The sequence below is a fragment of the Morone saxatilis genome, unplaced genomic scaffold, assembly GCF_004916995.1.
Source record: "Morone saxatilis isolate NCDOM2014 unplaced genomic scaffold, NCSU_SB_2.0 Contig11, whole genome shotgun sequence".
NCBI lineage: Eukaryota > Metazoa > Chordata > Actinopteri > Moronidae > Morone > Morone saxatilis.
This window is the reverse complement of record NW_023339663.1, coordinates 27,969,909-27,975,057: the sequence shown is the minus strand read 5'-3', so window position 1 is coordinate 27,975,057 and position 5,149 is coordinate 27,969,909. Positions and strand designations below refer to the sequence as shown.

General features: G+C 39.9%; 1 long non-coding RNA gene across 2 annotated transcripts in view; it reads right to left on the bottom strand.

Annotated features, from left to right (window-relative positions):
- The window catches only part of LOC118320972, a 76,568-nt gene extending 75,475 nt beyond the window's left edge, over positions 1-1,093 (bottom strand). The window contains exon 1 of one of the 2 annotated variants that reach the window (XR_004796385.1): positions 500-1,093. This is a non-coding gene — a long non-coding RNA (uncharacterized LOC118320972). The remainder of the gene's footprint in view (positions 1-499) is intronic. The other variant, XR_004796386.1, reaches the window with a different exon arrangement.
- Between the last annotated feature and the right edge of the window lie 4,056 nt (positions 1,094-5,149).

Here is a 5,149-nt window from a genome sequence, read left to right as displayed (position 1 = left end):
TGTGTGAAAGAGAGAGAGAGAGAGTGTAAGAGTGAGTTAGAGAGAAAGGCTATTTGCTTTTCAAGGGGGGGGGGGATTTGATGAGAGGTGAACAGTTTTTTATCCACTGTGAGATTTTTGTTTTCCTTCAGTGAATAACATTGTACAATCATGCGCATACTATCCTAGGAGCCAGGGTGTGATTGAGGAGAACAGCTGCCCCTTAGTGTAGAGTCTATCCACAACCAGTGTAGCTGAGTGCATAAAGGTTCTGATAAGGGTTTCAGGGTTGTCTCATATGCTTATTAGAGTATCAAATATTGTCTCTTTCAGTGTTTTGTTTTCTTTTTGGATTGTGTCCTTCTGGGTAGTTCTACAGAGGTTCAGAGCTCTTAATTTTTAATTTGGAGATTTCTGAATTGTTGGTGTGTGCATTCCAGTCTTGATCACAAGTCTTTTAATTTCCTGGTGTAGTATGCAAAGAACATCCAGTGTTTTTTATTGATTCAAGGACACTGACCTGTATGTCTGTGGTATTTAGGTCGTCGGTATCCATGGATGATTCAGTGTTTTTCCCCTTTTGGCTGGGTTGTTAGCCTCCTCAGTTGTGAATAGTGTACTGTAATCCTCTGAACTTTATAGGACATTTAACTCAGTCAGCACAAAGTGTTTTTGATACAAGTACAGCAGAATTGTTAAATCTGATCCAACATCTGTGTGCTGCCATGTTAAATCCCAAACTTCTTGGCCTTGTCCTGTCTGTGTAGCCCTCAGTATAGCATCCTTTTACAGTGTCTTGGTGTTGGTAGCAAAGCTGATGTCTGATCCAGACCATGATACTCTCCACAAGGATCCCAACCATGGCATTGATAATCTGCTGGAGACCGCAACCACCTCCTTGGACGGTCGGCAGAGTGCTTGCCTAGCTCTGCGTGATGGTCCCCTTACAGGCGAGCCAGATTTCCTTCCTGTTCCAGCCTAAAGATCATGGCATCACTCAAGCTCCAAGCCTCCCTCTCTTCCAGCTTTGCAAGCTGGTGGATCAAGCAGCCCTCTGTGATTCGCTATTTCCTGATCAAGATATATCTGCTTCAACTGGTCCCTTCTTAGTGCCCCAACTGCATGTTTCATCCCTCCATGCATGGCTCTCCAAGGCTGACATAACTATTTAAAATAGTTCCAGTCCACCCTTCTCAGTGGCATCTTTTTGGCATCAAGTGTGATCCCAAATTTTATTTTGAGGTACGCCTGACGTTCAGCTGCAAGAACAGCTCATGCATATTTAACCTAGTTTCCGAGGGGCTTTACTGAATTCTGCTTAACAAAGTTGGGGCTCCTTCTGTTCTCCATCTGCTGGATGATTTCCTTCTGATAAATCCCCCACATGATAACTCATGCTCATCTCTGTCCAAACATTGTGTCTGCTCTCTCTGTGTCCCCCCGCACAGAATGACACACTTGGCCATGTGTGTCATTCTTCAGGGGTGCTCATTCATCTCTTGACTGTTGGATGTAAAGTCTCCCATGCCCAATTTGCATAATCATATCACTCGACGATGAAGGGTGTCACTCTGACTTCCAATTTTGGACTCTGCCCAATCACTGGATGATGAGCATGTGCATTCCTCTCAGTCAATGAAGCTTTTCAAGGATCTATCCATGGGTTTTGGGGATACTATGAAGGCCAATGGTTTGCAAACCCCTGTCCTCCCTCTTTCTCATAGTTTGATATGTCATTAGTGTTATATGATAGTGTGCCATCTCTGGCAACTTAAACTCATCACAGTACTATGTGACAATCAATAAAGGGCGCTTCTCGTCAATAGACATCTTGCCTTTCATGAGAAGCATCACGTGGTAATCTATCATGCACAACTTAGTCATTATGGCCCATCATATGCCTGGTCATCATAATACAGTAGCTGGTTCACCTTACCCTTTCAATTTCCAGACCTGCCAGAGCATTGTCCAGAGGATGCCAACCTGATGCCAGTAAACCAAAGCCCTTTGCTATATGGATGCTAATCTGTAAATTAGAAAGGGGTTCTTCCACCCTAAAAACTTTTCTTTTGTTTTTTGTTTTACTTAGAGTGCTTTTGCACTGTTTTGTGTTTGTTTTGGTATGCCACTTAAACCTGTTTTCATAAATACTGTTTGTGCCTTCATTTGCATGGATGTTTGCCATTTCAAAACACAGTACATTCGTGGGCCGGTTGCTGGGATTCAGTTTATGATAATAAACTGAATTTATGATAATTAGATAGTTTATGATAATAAACTGAATATGTTTGGGGTTTGGACTGTTGGTTGGACAAAACAAGGCGTTTGACAACATCACCTTGGACTCTGGCGACTGTGACAGACATTTTTCAATATTTAATGAAATCTGATATATCAAATGCTTCATAGAGAAAATAACTTGCAGATGAATTGTCAATGCAAATGACTGGAGCTTCAGCCCTAGTTATATGCATCTACTGCCTTGAATTTGAGCTGCAATCCTGATTTTATTGGGAAAAAAAACGTTTGTTGCAGCCATACTTCAAGTATATTTCAAGCCTCTTTATTGTTTACTAAAACCAAAGGTATCCTAGACAGACGGAAAATGTATATAATATCTAGTGTCAGTGTTCCACTCTGGGCTTCTGTAGAAACATGGTGGTTCAAAATGGCCATGGAAAGCAACATGCGGTGTCTGTAGATAAAAACGGTTAATTCTAAGGAAAACACAATGAATCAGGTGATTATACACTAATGAAAGCATATCTATGATTATTATATTCCATTTCTGCCAATAGATCCTCCTAATTTCTCTTTCTCTTTTTCTGTCACTTTATGTAGTGTTGTGGTTTTGTGTAGTTTGTGCGCTTGTTGTTTTTCTTTTTTTTTTTCTTTTACAATTGCGTCAACCCAGTTTGTGTAGCAATCCACCAGGAAACCTCTCGGTACTCCCATGGCAACTCCGCCTACACTATCGTTACCCGTAAATAAGTCTAACCTTCAGTGTTTGTGCTTTTTCTTATAGCATAACAATTTTTTTTCTAAATGATCAGGACTGCCAAGACCGCCTCACCTCTTTAAAACATTTCATTGTTTACTGATAGAGTAATCATATTTGCCTTGAGCATTGCTATGTCATGCATGACTAACTCTGAAAAGGGCACTTCATCTGAGTTCACAATATTCAATAAAATATGGTATGAGCCACTGTCATTGACCACAGTAGGTAATCAGTGTATATTCACAGCTTTTAATGCAAGGATACTGTGTTTATGTGTGAATAAAGGGGGTGTATGTAATAGGGGGAAAACATGGAGTGGCCTCCAAAAGGAGCACTGTAGGTCATGTGGCAAATCAGGCCTCCATGCTTTATTGTGAATCAGGTGTTACTACCAGCACTCTATCCAAAACAGAGAGAGGGAGAGACGAAGAAGAAAGAGAGGGGAGTGATTTATCAATGCAAAGTTAATAACTTCCATTTGAATCTAACTAAAAATCAATATTTCATTACCAAATTGTTAGCGGGAATGAAGAAGGATTGGGGAAGTTGGGGTGGCTGTGGTGGGAAGGAGGCGTTGGAGAGTTCGATGGGGAAGACGGGATGATTCATGGGGCCATCAGGGCGAGGAGGAGAGAGGGAGGGAGGACGAAAGAGGAGGGTGCTGGAAAAACTTGGAGAGGGGTTTGCTCACCAATGACCTTGGCGATGAAGGGAAAATATATAGAAGAAAATGAAAGCAACTGTCATGTGCCCACAGGTCAGAATCAGATTATAAATCATACTAGAGAGCAGATTTAGTGTGTGTTTGTGTTTTGTATTTTTTTTTGTGTGTGTGTGCTGATTAGTGAAGGCAATTTGTGATAATGTATCAGGAAGATAACCCACAGTTTTTATTGTAAAGTATAATTTTGGATCACAAGCCCACAGGGTTGTAACCAAATCACGTTTTAACTGTTGTTGACCTGGGGCATAAGCACAGCTCAGAACAGCACAATCTGGAAAAAGCTCTAGAGCAGGATGAAGAGATGGAATAAAATACCTGTAGGTGGAACCTGGGTGGAGCTTAAAGTGCGACGATCACATTGGCTCATCTCACTTTTATGACATAGCTGTTAAGTTACAAAAATTTAAAATAAACTGTTTCTCTTACGTTTTCTTTTGCTTCAATTTAAGGAAGATTTTTAAGCTAATTTAAACAGTCTAAGTTACCTTAGAATGAGCTGTTTGAATCTACAGAGGGAGCTGTTCCTCTCCTATGGACTCCACCAAGTCGAACCACCATGTTTCCACAGTAGCCCTGAGGGGAATAAACCAAATGCTGGCTGTAGATATTCTTAATGCCTGCCACCGGGTTGGATTTGGTGTCCCTTGAAATCAGTGAAACAAGGTGGTAGAATCACTTTTGTCCACAGGTGCCGCCAGAATCAACACAAAATGAAAGTACATTGTAGGGACTTTCAGTAGATTATTTTTAATTTTTAACATTCAACCCCTTGAGTACCTTATATACAATTACACAAAACAAAATTCACAAAGATAACAGCAAACCTTTAAAGCAAATTTGACAAAAACAAACAAAAGCATAGAGACAAAACAAAAACAACAAAAGAGGGAAAAAAACTGTAAATATCAATATCAGATCATACTTCAAGCAGTGAATGAAAATGGATCATTCATTCACAGTTTAGAGTGTAGTAATAATGTCATTGGAAGCATTAGGCAATAGTTACAAACATGATTAACAAATAATAAAGGTGTTATTATTTCATACGTTATACAATGGTGAGTTGTGAAAGGACATCCAGGAACTTTAGTAGTAACTTTAATAAGTAAGATCCTTCTAATAACAGTCCAAAATAATGTCCAAATGTGTTTTATTACATTATGTAAATACGTTACGTTTTGTAAATCTCACATGTAAAATGCCAATTCAATTAAATAAATGTTCTTCCTAACTAGACAGGTGCATTTCTTGGCTTTTAGTTCTCTTGGGTTGATCTTGATCTTGACCATTTCATGCACGTCTGTTAGATGCAGGCAGCAGCCTGCGCAGACTCTGTTAGTTACAGACTCTGTAGTGATTTCTAATGAAAAACTCTGGCAAAACATTTCCGAGATAAGACTTCAAATGCTTTGTTCCTGGCGTTTAATATGCAGCTTTATATGTAC